Here is a 15225-nt window from a genome sequence, read left to right as displayed (position 1 = left end):
TCCTTAGCATCTTTGACATATTGGAAAAATTATTTTTAAGAAGACGCTGATCATCCTGTTCTCCATGTTTTCTCGGTATTTTCCATCTGCCTTAGTTTGAGTGACCACGGGCTCCTTCTTTGGTAATAGCTGGACAGTAGTGCCATTGCCAAGGGCCCTGCAGGCGCCTTGGAAAGAAGGTTGTTGTCCTAGGCACCCATTGTAAAAGCTGTGATTTGCGGCAATGTGAGGAAATTTTGGTGCACCGGAAGACTTGGCGCCCGATATTCTACTGGGTGCCTCCATGCACCCAAATTTCCCCTCATTGCTGCAAATCATGGCTTTGCGGCAAGAGGGGGCTAAGGTTTAGGAGCCACAAAGGGTGAAGGCAGTAGGTTAGGCGCCAAGGGTAAGGGGTTAAAGGAAACCAGAACTGGATTAAAGTAAAAGTTTTATACATACCTGGAGCTTCCTCCAGCCCCATGCGCACGGATCGCTCCCCCTTCGGTACCTGGTCCTGATCTTCTCCCTCTTCGGTACCTGGTCCCGTAACTTTAGTCAGTCTGCGCAAGAGAAGTGCGCCCTCTACGTATCTCTCCAGCGGCTGCTGGAGAGATAGAGTCAGGCATACTAGAGGGAGAGTTAAGGGTAAGTTATCGGTAGAGAATAGGGTTAGATTTAGACATAGTAAAATATCGGTAAAGATTACCAATGTTTTACTATCAGAATTCAGTAGCACAATATTGATAATTTTCCCGATATTTTGCTAGCGGTAATCGCCTACGCCCTATTTTCCAGGCACGTTTATTATATGGATGCGCCTTGCATAGCTATAATGCAACTGCTTTGGGAGTCTGCCCGCTTTCATACCAGTTGATAGTCTCCGGGTGGTGACAGAGAAAATCACACAAAAATCAGTGTGCAGTGTACAGCCAGGAGTTACAGTCTATGCTTAATGTAGAACCGTTAAATGACTTGGCATGTTAACTTATTCTTTAAATTGGTGCTATCCATGGCCTAGCATTATGGGATGCAGAGGTTGCAACCACACTGGGGCCCCAACTCCAGAAGGGACTACAGGGGCCGCTTTCAACCACTGTATTAGTTCTTTATTATTGCTTTGCCGGTAATAATCATCAACCCTATACCGTATGTACTTTTAATAGCATTCATCATTAACAAAATGTTCCCTCCCCTTGCTTACACCTCTGTGACACTGCGTCTGTCCTTGACAGATTTTGGTTCTCTATAAAAGGTACGTACACATGTCTGATATTTTTGAACGACTTGTCATTCAAACCGGCCATTTGAACGACAGTTGGACGTGTGTACATTCGATTGTTAGACCGAAAGCAGCAGTTTTGACTCGTGACTTGTCGTCTGTGTGTACAAGGAGTCTGAACGACTTTTTGTTTGAATGACAATTCGTTCAAACGTCCGGTTTGAATGAAAATTGAGCATAAAATCAGATGTTTGTACGCACCTTAATACAGCAGAGTCCCCAGTATCTGGCACCAGTGGAAATTGCCTGATGCCGGATACATTTGCTTGACTGGCTGAAAAAGTACAAATCTCCCCCCCCCCCCAAATACTCACAGAGCCTCCAGCAACGTCTTGTAGACTTCCTGCAGCTCCTAGCAGCTTTCCTCTGTGCATGCAAGCCATCGTGTCACCTGACCTGCATCGGGTCAGGCGACACATCGGCTTCAGTGTGCCAGAAAGCCACCAGGAGCTGCAGGAAGTCTACACGACGTCGCTGGAGGCTCGGTGTGTATTTGAATGCCAATCCTGCCTAGCCTCCTCCCCCCCCCCCCCCCCCAAAAAAAAACACTTAGCTGTAATTGTGATGTGTGTGAGTGCGTGAGGGTGCCCAATGTAAAGCTTGCACTGGGGCCCATACAGGGTGCCTAACAACCAGAGTTATCCTGGGGTCCTTTGCACCTTCCAACCAATACAAAAACAATCACCATTGGATTCACCAGACATGATGGGGCAATAGATTTTTGGCTGATTTGTTTAGAGTGCACGAGCGGTTTCGTTCTACTGGGCATGCATGAAAATGCAAACAGGTGCTCAAGTGTGACTCTGCCTAGGCTGGAAAATCAGTGCTCATAGACTCACCTCTGTACCTGTCTGCATCTGTAATTGTAAGTGTAACGATCGGTGTAACACAGAGAGGATCTGATTATTGGTGATCTGCAGTATCACCAAAAATACAGATATATACCTGATCATTGATGATCTGCAGTATCACCGATAATCAGATATATTACTAACCTATGGACACCTGAGAGATATGAGTGTTTGGTGCAACAGTAATACTTTGAGAACAATACCAGGAGGACAGGTACAAGGCAGTAAGGAATACTGCTGGAGTAGTACCTTTCAACAGCCTGAGACTCTCCCGTGGGGAGGAGTCAGACTGGGAGAGGGAAGGACCAGAGCGTGAGTGACACCAATACTGATGCCACTGACTGATCTGTAAACTATCTCTTAACTGGGGAGATAGCTCTCAAGGTCGGACAAGCCAGGTCGGCAACACACTGACATACAAGGTACAAAAACAGGAGGCTGATTTGGTAATCCTAAGGCAAGCAGGGTTTGGCAACAGAGTATCAGATATAGCGAAGTACCAAATCAGTGAACAGAAGAGTGGTCAGGAAAGCAGAAGGTCATAACAGATAATAAACAATGCCTAGTCTTGGGTGTGAGCTCCGTGATCATCAACACCCTGGAACTAGTCTGAAATATAACAGAACGGTAACACAAGTCCCTAATCTTTGGGTGTGAGGATCTTGATCATCAACACCCTGGAACTAGTCTGAGGTATAACAGAATGATAACACAGATTCCTAATCTTTGGGTGTGAGGTCCTTGATCATCAACACCCTGGGACTAGTCTGAAGTATAACAAAATGATAACACAGATTCCTAATCTTGGGTGTGAGGTCTTTGATCATCAACACCCTGGAACTAGTCTGAGGTATAACAAAATGATAGCACAGATTCCTAAACTTGGGTGTGAGGTCCTTGATCATTAACACCCTGGAACTAGTCTGAGGTATAACAGAATGATAACACAGATTCTGACAATAAGGTCTGAGTGCTTCCACGTAGTGATCGCAACGGCAAACAACCAGTGAATGACCAGCACCCACTATATATAGCCCAGCTCTCTCCAGCGCCTCCCCTAAGTGCTGGACCAATGGGAACTGGTACAGTCGTCAGCTGACCAGCTTGGTCAGCTGACTCCCTTCTGGCTGTCATAAAAGTTCTACCTCTCAACGCGCGCGCGTCCTTCTGAATCTGTGTGGACTATCAGTCCCAGCCACACCATGTCTTGCGTACCACCCGCCGCGCTGGACGCGGAATCCACCGCACCGCTATCAAGGCATGCGGCGGTTTCTCCGCGTTCGGCCATACTAGCAGATGTAGGCCCACGCGTGCAGACCACCGCGTTGGACGCGGAAACAGCCGCCTTACTCTGAGCGCACGCGGTGGCTTTTCCTGCGTTTTCTCACAGTAAGAAAATATATAAACACATCATAATGACAAGTGTGTGATTAAAAACAATGTAGAATTACATTTGTAATCACCTATTAATAATATGTTTCTGCGACAGCAGCACACGGTACTGTCCTCCTAGTATGCAGCCACCTTGGTAAACAAGGGATAAAAATAACAGAACTCCGACATTTGGCAACGTGCAAGGACATCATGTTCATCATAATATGTAAACAGAACAATGCTTTTCGAGTGTGGATCCATTAAGTCTATCAGAGACAATCAGGACTTGTTAAAGTGTGTTTGCTTTTTACTATACCAACATTCATAATAAAAGACAGTAGAGTCTTTTATAATAGGGACCTTTTATAAAGGGACCTTTATAATAATAATAATGCCTATAAATATTATTGGTAAACTTTATTCTAGTGCTTAAAAAAACAAACAAACAAAAAAAAAAACACTTAAGCTTATCCATAAAAGCAAAGCCAAAGTGATGGTTTTGTTTTGTTTGTTTTGTTTGTTTGTTTTTTCCTTTTTATTAGCAAATAAAATATTGCTGAAATGAGTGTTTTTTACTGCAGCTTCCTATTGGCTGGCACAGGTCACATGATATCTGTAAACTTAAAGGACACCTGAAGTGAGAAGTATACGGATTCTGCCTTTTTTATTTCCATTTAGGGCTGGGGCACACTAGAATGCTTTTTGTAGCAATTCTGGTGTTTTGAGAATCGTTGGCGCTTTTAAAAATGCTTTGCTAATGCAAGACTATGGTGGCAATCCCACAAGAGTCATTGTGATTTCAGAAATCGCAATTGCAGGACTTGCAGCATTTTGTGAGCTTTTTCACTTTTATGTAAAGTATAGGAGCGCGGGCAAAGCACGCAGAAATCGTTTGTAAGGACAACAATTCGTTGTTTGTAAGGACAACAATCGTCAATGAAAGTACCACAGCACGATCTTGCTGTACAAAACTTGATACAATTTTATTGGTACAAAAAATACAAAAATCACGTTTCCATTAAAACTTTATCCATAAGGTCAATCTTCATGAGTGTTGGAGCTACCCAGAATTCTTTTGTACCCATAATGCATTGAAAACGGCGGGTAACTTCCTGTTTTCTGTATCACTCCTGGATGAAGGACAGGCCACAGTGATTTCTACAGAGAAACCCAGCAAAATGCCCTGCAAAAAGTGGTCTACAACTGAGGATGTGATCGCTAAAGTACAGCCTCATGGGGTATTATATAATAAAGATTACCAAAGAATTATCTGAAGAGGCTCGCTTGTCCTGGCATATACTTTCACTGACGTTAAAGAATGTAAAAGTAAGTATATTGTTTTGTTCTTTTCTAATAACCTTATTTGTGCAATGCTAGTTATTGTGAATGCAGACCATGTATATCAAATGTAGAATATTGATATTTGATACTCACCTAATGAATGTGAGTGTACAATATAAAAATAGCATGACCAGGTTGTGTTTTTAGCGCCCATTTCATACATTTGGTAAGATTGCAATAGCAACATTGTATAATTAATGTGAGCAATAGTCAAATAAGTATGTCATTTGTATAATAAAACATGTTTCCAGGACATTTTTTTCCCAAAGGAAATGTATTTTGTGAGCAAAGTTAATGACATAACAGGTTACAGCAGCAAAAAGAGTCAGTATTTCACATAAAATCGTTATGCAAACTAAGATCATTCTGGTGAATTAAAATAATTAGGTTCATCATGCAATTCAGTAGCAGAAGTTGGTCCTCTTCTAGCTGATGCGAGTGGGTGGAGCAGGTGATACACCTCATCATCTGCAAGATTTCCCTCCATTCTCACAAAATTGTGTAGTACACAAGTAGCCTTTGTTATAGTCACTGCATTAAAGCAGCAGGAAAAGCCATACTATCCCTGGAAAAACACACATATAGAAGACAAACACAAACCGAATAAAAATTGTACCAGGGAAAATTAAACAAACACCAATGTCAATATGACATCCCTATTAGTACTAGGTCAGGTTCTATTTACCTGCTAATATTTTAATTAGTCAATCTAAAAATGGCAGCACGCTATAAGTGTTGCTCATGCAGTGTGAGCCATAAATATGTTTGAACAGTCATATACTGCAGGGGTCCTTGCTGATCCCCCTCCACTCTTCCACTATATATATGAGTGGGGTGTAGCTATCCCACAGATCGACTGAAGTGATCACTGCTAAGGGTGGTCCGGACCGGAGTGTGGTCGCTTGCTGTGAAACTGTAAATCACCCTAGCTAACCCCTCAGTAGTACTGGTCCTAGGTACCACCCTTATAGGGGGGGCTATTTACAAAGTGCTAGAAAATGTGCATTGTGCTGTACATAAAGACCCTAATGAGATCACATTTCACCACAAAGGCTTCTTCAGCCTTTGTGGTGAAATGTGATCTCATTAGGGTCTTTATGTACAGCACAATGCACATTTTCTAGCACTTTGTAAATAGCCCCCCCTATAAGGGTGGTACCTAGGACCAGTACTACTGAGGGGTTAGCTAGGGTGATTTACAGTTTCACAGCAAGCGACCACACTCCGGTCCGGACCACCCTTAGCAGTGATCACTTCAGTCGATCTGTGGGATAGCTACACCCCACTCATATATATAGTGGAAGAGTGGAGGGGGATCAGCAAGGACCCCTGCAGTATATGACTGTTCAAACATATTTATGGCTCACACTGCATGAGCAACACTTATAGCGTGCTGCCATTTTTAGATTGACTAATTAAAATATTAGCAGGTAAATAGAACCTGACCTAGTACTAATAGGGATGTCATAAAAACACACATATATAAGTAGATAAATACTTGTTCTACTTATATAACATATATATTGTACTGTCCATGTTTTCATTTCAGTGAATTTTATACAGTAAATAAAGAGAAAATTATTCCAGGCACTTTCCATCTTTAGTGCCGCTGACCGAAGCCAATCTTGATTTTTTTCCCCTCCTAGAAACTGCACTTTCATATCTAGTTTGCTTTGTAAACACATCTGAGAACAGCATAGATCGTATTTCAGCAGCTTCTGCAGAGAGGTGTATTTCCCTTATTAGCCTCATGTCACACTGAACTGCCCTTAGCCAATCAGTGAGGAGCAGGAATGTGGGAGGGGAGATAACAAGCTTTCCTCTCCTCAGCAATGTACCAGAATAGAGCCAGGCTAACTGAGATAAGATTTATTACAGAAGAAACCTTTCTGAATAGATTGGAATGCTTGTAATGCAGGACCAGGTTGCAGACTGCATAATAAACACAGAGCAGTGGGTAAATGGAATTTACTGTAAAAATCTGCATGCTGGTATGGAAGATTCTCCATTTGTTTGCCAATATAACAAATGCACATTTGACAACTCTTCGTGCACTGCTGAGTCAAAGGTTAAAAATACTCCTCTATGGAGTTAAATTTATTTGTGAAAATGGCCTCCTCATATGATCGGAAAGGCCAAAGGCCCTCAACCCTTTAAACGCAAATGGCCTATCAGGTCCATCTGTATCTGGCCAAGGACGAGGAGAGGGGAAGTTGATGCGGCCTTCCCTGAATTTTACTCCGAAGCGGCTATACAAGAAAGTGTCACTGCTACTTCCTTGTGCCCCCACATTTCTAGAATGAATTTATAATTAGCATCTGTCACAGCTAGAAGAATGATGGAAAAATATTTTTTTATGATTATAAAACTAGCTTCCACTATTTGCAGGCATAACAATTTGGATGTGTTTGCCATCCACGGTACCAAAACAATTTATCACATATTGGGCCATATGCAATTAATTTTTTCACCTAAGTTATCTCCTAGGAGATAATTTTCATCTTCTCTATAAACAAAATTTTCAGCATTTTACAATTGAAAAAATACCCAAAAGTTGGTGAAAATGTACTATCAAATTTATTTTTTAGTAATTTCTTGCTTGCTGGTGACTTAAAAAACATTTTATGGCAAGTTGTAAAGATATCACCTAGGAGAAAACTCAGGAGAAAAGTGAATTGCATATGGGTCATTTGCTCTGATTCTGCTGAATCTGGGAATTTCAAATATTCAGGCTGTAGAATGTTCCAGGTGACACCACAAGTCTCTAAAACTATTCTTCCCATTCTATATTGATAATGAAGTGACACACATGTGAACAGTTGCAAGACATCTGAAAAAAAAAGAAAAGAAAAGTTATTTGTTTTTGGAGGTGGAGGTGTAAGTATGACACTTCATTTGACTTTATCATATGCATTGTATATGGCTAACGTATGATAACAAAATTACTCCAATATGTTTTAAATGCAAAAGGTTTTTGGGGTGGTGATAGGTGCTTATCCTCGCGTGCTAAGCCAGGTCACCTTGGAAGGAAAGTAGTGATGCACCTCTTCTGCTTGCTTGTTTGATGTGCCTCGGCCAGACCTGGCAGCACCCCAGGTTATTGTTCAACGTATACCAAGGAAGCCGGCACCATCTGTATTAAATGCTCTTTTATTGATTAAAGTGCTTGTCAGCCATCACAGCAAAGTTTCAAAGCTATTCCGCTTCTTTGTCAAGCTAAGCTGCAAGTCAAATACATTACATCTGTGTACAACACTCCTTTATATAATGACATGGTTCTGCGAACACCCAATCAAAATACGCAGTTTCAAAAACTCCTATCACAAGGCCCCACAACCTGCGGACCTGATAGGGAACTGTCTACGTACTCACAGATTGGACGAAAGTCTGGAAGACACCTCTTCACCATTTAACCTCCTTGGAGGTAACCCCGAACGTAGTTCAGGGTAAGCCGCGCAGGAGGTTTTCTCAGGCCCTGCTGGGCCGATTTGCGTAATTTTTTTTTTGCTGGACGCAGCTAGCACTTTGCTAGCTGCGCCAGCACACCGATCGCCGCCGCCCCGCGCTCGATCGCCGCTATCCGCGCCCCCGTACAGCCCCCCCCCCTAGACCCCTGCGCTGCCTGGCCTATCAGCGCCAGGCAGCGCTAAGGGGTGGATCGGGACTCCCTTAGACGTCCATGACGTCATCCCGCCCCGTCGCCATGGCGACGGGGGAAGCCCTACAGGAAATCCCGTTCTTTGAACGGGATTTCCTGATCGCCTATCGCCGGAGGCGATCGGAGGGGCTGGGGGGATGCCGCTGAGCAGCGGCTATCATGTAGCGAGCCCTCGGCTCGCTACATGATTTTAAAAAAAAAATATACCAAAAAAAGTCAGCGCTGCCACCTGGCGGTTTTGTTTTTTTTTCAATAAAATTTTTATTTCAGAAAAGTGGTACATAATATCAAAATGTTGTTGTACAATTTTCTGTTTATATATGACATGACAACTGAAATGCAAAATGCAAATTAAACAGTATAAACATAGACATGGAAAAGATAGATATCAGAGTTATCTAACCCAGGCTGGGGTGAAGCTGCCTTATCTCCCGCCACTGCCCATAGTAATGGGTGGAAGGAGAGAGGGAGTGTTCCCAGCTGCTCATAGAGAAGGGTTCAGGGGTAGGAGACCTACCCTTCTCACAGCTAGAAGTTGCACATGTTAGGGATAGTAAAATGAGGTTTTGCTGTTGTTTTATCTGGACTATCTTTTTATACCTTGTCTCTGTATTGTGACTATGAAGAGTTCGTATTAAGGCATACCATTTTCTGGATTTTAATGTAGATAAACTATACGAAATATAGATAGTCTTGGGTATAACTCAGATAGGTGGTATTAGGGATATGAAGTAGAAGTTAAAAGTTAAAGGTTAAAAGGGAGGAAAGTAGACCCATAGGGGGTAACATAGAACTGGTTCCACTTGTGCGGATTTAACTAATTAAGATTATTACCTAAAAGGACTCTATTGTATCATTACTAAGAGGATATACATGTGTTTAATGTTGCATTGTCGAGGAGATTCTTGATCTAATGTATTTTTCCATGGTGAGATTACTTTTAGAGATTGAGAGTGCCTGGTGAAATGGTAGGGCTGTATTTAATTTCCAGTTGCTCGCAATAATATGTCTGGATGCGAAGATTAGGTGGGCACAGGGGCGTAGGAATAGACCCTGCAGCCCCTGCAGTTGCAGGGGGGCCCCTAGCAAGTCAGGGGCCCGGAGGAGGAAAGGCTGTCACCACCGGCGTACCTACCGGGGATGCGACTCTCTCAGCCGCAGGGGGGCCCGCCCTCTGGGGGCTGCTCTGGGGCCCGCTCACTGTGCGTGGGGGGAGCGCTGCTCTGGACCCCCCAGCAAGGTGCTCAACTGGCCGCAGCGTCTAATAGACGCTGCGCCAGTTCATTCCCCGCAGCCCCGCTCCACCAGCAGCCTGCATAGTCTCCGGCAGGCAGAGCAGGGCTACGGCAAGATGGCCGCCGAAGAAGCCCTACACTGGAGACTATTTGTGTCTCTAGTAGAGGGCTTCGGCAGCCATCTTGCCGTAGCCCTGCACTCTGCCTGTCAGCGCGGGAGATGTGCTGCAGGAGGACTCGGGGAGCTGCGAGCCAGATGCCGGGAGAGGAGAAGACTTCTGTCAGGTAAGTGAATTGTTTTTTTTTCATGTGTCTGCTGCCTACATTGTGATTTTTCTGGTCACTGCTGCCCACATTGTGATTTTCAGGTGTCTGCTGCCCACATTGTGATTTTCAGGTGTCTGCTGCCCACATTATGATTTTCTGGTCACTGCTGCCCACATTGTGATTTTCAGGTGTCTGCTGCCCACATTATGATTTTCTGGTCACTGCTGCCCACATTGTGATTTTCAGGTGTCTGCTGCCCACATTATGATTTTCTGGTCACTGCTGCCCACATTGTGATTTTCAGGTGTCTGCTGCCCACATTATGATTTTCTGGTCACTGCTGCCCACATTGTGATTTTCAGGTGTCTGCTGCCCACATTGCGATTTTCTGGTGTCCGCTGCCCACATTATGATTTTCTGGTGCCTGCTGCCCACATTACGATTTTCTGGTCACTGCTGCCCACATTGCGATTTTCTGGTGTCTGCTGCCCACATTGCGATTTTCTGGTGTCTGCTGCCCACATTACGATTTTCTGGTCACTGCTGCCCACATTGCGATTTTCTGGTCACTGCTGCCCACATTGCGATTTTCTGGTGTCTGCTGCCCACATTGCGATTTTCTGGTGTCTGCTGCCCACATTACGATTTTCTGGTCACTGCTGCCCACATTGCGATTTTCTGGTCACTGCTGCCCACATTGCGATTTTCTGGTGTCTGCTGCCCACATTATGATTTTCTGGTGTCTGCTGCCCACATTACGATTTTCAGGTGTCTGCTGCCCACATTACGATTTTCAGGTGTCTACTGCCCACATTACGATTTTCAGGTGTCTGCTGCCCACATTAGGATTTTCTGGTGTCTGCTGCCCACATTGCAATTTTCTGGTGTCTGCTGCCCACATTGCGATTTTCTGGTGTCTGCTGCCCACATTACGATTTTCAGGTGTCTGCTGCCCACATTGTGATTTTCAGGTGTCTGCTGCCCACATTACGATTTTCTGGTCACTGCTGCCCACATTGCGATTTTCTGGTCACTGCTGCCCACATTGCGATTTTCAGGTGTCTGCTGCCCTCATTACGATTTTCAGGTGTCTGCTGCCCACATTACGATTTTCAGGTGTCTGCTGCCTACATTACGATTTTCAGGTGTCTGCTGCCCACATTGCGATTTTCAGGTGTCTGCTGCCCACATTGCGATTTTCTGGTGTCTGCTGCCCACATTACGATTTTCTGGTGTATGCTGCCCACATTAGGATTTTCTGGTGACTGCTGCCCACATTGCGATTTTCTGGTGACTGCTGCCCACATTGCGATTTTTCTGGTGACTGCTGCCCACATAAGGATTTTCTGGTGACTGCTGCCCACATTAGGATTTTCTGGTGACTGCTGCCCACATTACGATATTCTGGTGACTGCTGCCCACATTAGGATTTTCTGGTGACTGATGCCCACATTGCAATTTTCTGGTGACTGCTGCCCACATGGCGATTTTCTGGTGACTGCTGCCCACATTGCGATTTTCTGGTGAACTCTGCCCACATTACGATTTTCTGGCCCACATTACGATTTTCTGGTGAACACTGCCCACGTTACGATTGTCTGGTGAATGCTGTCCACGTTACGATTTTCTGGTGAACGCTGCCCACATTACGATTTTCTGGCCCACATTACGATTTTCTGGTGAACACTGCCCAAGTTACGATTGTCTGGTGAATGCTCTCCATGTTACAATTTTCTGGTGAACTCTGCCCACATTACGATTTTCTGTCCCACATTACGATATTCTGGTGAACGCTGCCCACATTACGATTGTCTGGTGAATGCTGCCCACGTTACAATTTTCTGGTGACTGCTGGTCACGTTACTATTTTCTGGTGACTGGTGCCCACATTACGATTTTCTGGTGAACTCTGCCCACATTATGATTTTCTAAAGGCCCACATTACGATTTTCTGGTGAACTCTGCCCACATTACGATTTTCTGGCCCACATTACGATTGTCTGGTAAAATGCTGCCCACTTTACAATTAATTTACAGTGAAACGCTGCCCCATTACGATTATTTGGCACCTATGGGGGGGGGGGGCCCCATCCAAATATTCGCAGGGGGGCCCAGTGATTTCTAGTTACGCCCCTGGGTGGGCAATAGGAAGTCTAACTTTTATGGGGATTGACTCAAGACCTATGCCTAGTAGTGCTAATTGGGGAGATAATTTGAATCCCCTGTATAGGTGCCGGGTGATATGTTGCTCTACTTTCTGCCATAGTGTTTGTACTATAACACAATTCCAAATCATATGGACTAATGTACCTGTGGAGGAGGAGCATCTCCAACAGAGTGATGAGGTTTTAGGCTTGAAAGAGGCTAATTTCCTTGGGGTTAGATACCATTTAGATATTATCTTAAAAAACCCTTCCCAATGGGATGTACACTTGGACAGGTTTTGGGTCATTTTATTGGCCAGGAGTAGTTGGTCTGAGGTAATATCTGTGGAGAGGTCTACTGACCATGTACTCGCGTATTTGTTTAATGGCGAAATTTGGGTGGTAGATAGTTCAGCGTACCAGTTTGCGATTGCTCCTTTTTGAGGAATTTTGGCACTTAACATGGTAAGGATTGTGTCTGATACTGCTGGGATTTTGAGTTTCCGTGTTTTAATGCAATCTAGCACTCTATAGCATGTGAAAGTTGTAGGGGAGTTCAATTTATATTCTTGAGTTATATCTTGGAGTGTTTTTGCATTCTCTCTAAGGAAAAAGTCATTTAGATAAATTATACCTGCGTCTGTTAGCGGTTTGACATTTAGATCATTTATAAATAATTGCATTGTAGAGATATTTATTCGTGGGTGAATTTTTTTAGTTTGTTTATCTGAGGGATGTTTTAGGTAGTATTCCCAAGCTAATAGTGTGGCTTGAATTGTGGGAAATATTATTTTGGGAGGTTTGAGGCCTAACATTATGCTGCATAGTAAATCTCTAGGAGTTGAGCTTATAATATTTTTTTCTAGTGAGACCCAATTTTTCCCTATATTGTTTGACCACCACGAGTTAGCATATTCCAGATTACATGATAGATAATATACTTCTATATTTGGAACACCTAAGCCTCCTCGTTTTTTGGGAGTGTATACCAGTGATGTCGGAGTTCTTAAATTTACGCCCAGACCAAATAAAGTTGGTCATGATTTTTTTCACATCTTTACAGAATGAGCTAGGTAATGGGATAGGTAGAGTCCTAAAAATATATAAAATCTTCGGTAGGATAAACATTTTAAATGCGGCTATTCTGCCTGTCCATGAAAAATTTAATTTTTCAAGGTTTGAGCATTCATTCCTTATTTGTGAGAGTAGTGGTATGAGGTTTTGTTTTATAAGGTCTTCCTTTTTTGCTGTCAATTTGATACCCAAATATTGTACTGCCAAGTCCGCCCAAGAGAATTCAAATTTCTGTTTAATAGTGTTTTTTATTTTAGAAGAAATATTCATTCCCAATATCATAGATTTGTTTTGATTTAATTTGTAGTATGAGGCTTCTGAGAAGTTCTGTAGTTCTCTAAGGAGAGAGGTTAGTGAACTGATCGGTTCGGTAAGCAGAAGAGCTATGTCGTCTGCAAAGAGACTAATAAGATGAGAAGTTTTCCCTATTGTTAGACCTTTGATGTTGGGTGAAGATCTTATTTTTTGAGCCAGTGTTTCTATAATTAAGACAAAAATGATAGGAGAGAGCGGGCAGCCTTGGCGCTTACCATTTGATATATCAAATTTGTCAGAAAGGAAGCCTGCTGCATTAACTTTAGCTGAGGGAGTGCTATATAGAGATGGAATAGCATTCAATATTGGGCCAGAAAAGCCAAATTTTATTAAGGTGGCTTGCAGGTATCCCCAATGGACTCTGTCGAACGCCTTCTCGGCATCCAGTGTTAGGAGAAGAGAAGGCGTTCGACAGAGCTCCACCTTTCTCAAGAGATTTAGCATGCGTCTAGTGGCATCTGGAGCTTGCCTACCCTTCGTAAACCCCACCTGGTCTGAGTGTAGGAGTTCTGGTAATATGATCGATAATCGGTTTGCAATAATTTTGGCGTATAATTTTAGATCTGAATTTAATAACGAAATCGGTCTGAAGTTGCTCGGGTGTTGAAGGTCTTTTCCTTCTTTCGGTATCACAGATATTGTGGCCTCAAGATATTCTTTCGGTATGGTGGATCCATTTAAGAAGGAGTTGAAGAGGTTCTCTAAGATTGGAGACAGGGTTTGTGAGAAATTGATGAAGTATTCGTTTATAAAGCCGTCCGGGCCTGGGGCTTTATTTCTTTTTAAGGATCTAATAGTTTTGGCAATCTCGTTGGATGTGAACTGGGCATTTAATTTATCCAACTGCGTAGCTGACAAGGAGGGGAGATTTATAGAGTGAAGATATTCCTTGATAATTTGAGGGGAGGGTTGTGAGGTATGTGGATCATCTTTGAGGTTATATAAGGACTGGTAGTAGTCTTTAAAAGCGTTGGCTATCAATTTGGGGTTTAATTCCTTCGTTTTGGTGGTGGGATGAATTATAGAGTGAATGTTTGATTTGTTCTGTCTATGTTTCACTAATCTTGCGATGAATTTCCCTGCTTTGTTGTTTTGTGAATATTTAATAGTGTTGGTTTTTTGTAGGTTATACTCATATCTGTCTAGCAATAAATCGTGTAGTTCTCTTCTTAAAAGGAAGAGTTGTTTGTTTAGGGCTTCATCTTGAGTGTTTTTGTGTATTTTTTCTGCATCTCTTATCTGCTGTAGTAGTAGTTTGTATTTTTTATCTCTTTCTTTTTTAACATATGAACTTTGTCTAATATATAGCCCTCTCATATATGCTTTATGGGCCGACCAAATTGTTGATTGAGCAACTTCAGACTTGTTATTTAATTCGAAAAATTCCTGTAAATTGTTCCTAAAAGTTGGGATCGTGTTGGGGTCATTTAAGATAGTTTGGTTTAGTTTCCAGGAACGTGATTTATTAAATTGAAGATTGGCCTTGATAGTCATGTGTATGGGGGCATGATCAGACCAGGTGGTGGTGCCTATGTCTGTGGAAGTTACCAATTGAAGTAGGGAACTATCCGTTAGTAAAAAGTCGATACGTGAGTGGCTTTTATGTACTGCTGAAAAATGGGTATAGTCCCTTTCTGTGGGATGGGCTATTCTCCAGGGGTCAAGCAGGTTGTTCCATCTTAAAGTTTTCTCTAGTAAGGGAAGA

At 43.0% G+C, this 15225-nt stretch overlaps 1 protein-coding gene across 2 annotated transcripts in view; it reads left to right on the top strand.

Moving 5' to 3' along the window:
* The window catches only part of LOC137522803 (testicular acid phosphatase homolog), an 88378-nt gene that overhangs the window by 715 nt on the left and 72438 nt on the right, over positions 1 to 15225 (top strand). The gene's annotated exons all lie outside the window — the stretch shown is intronic.

This window comes from Hyperolius riggenbachi, chromosome 6, assembly GCF_040937935.1.
Source record: "Hyperolius riggenbachi isolate aHypRig1 chromosome 6, aHypRig1.pri, whole genome shotgun sequence".
NCBI classification, from domain to species: domain Eukaryota; kingdom Metazoa; phylum Chordata; class Amphibia; order Anura; family Hyperoliidae; genus Hyperolius; species Hyperolius riggenbachi.
The sequence above is the reverse complement of the archived record's forward strand: the minus strand, read 5'-3'. Positions and strand labels throughout refer to the sequence as shown.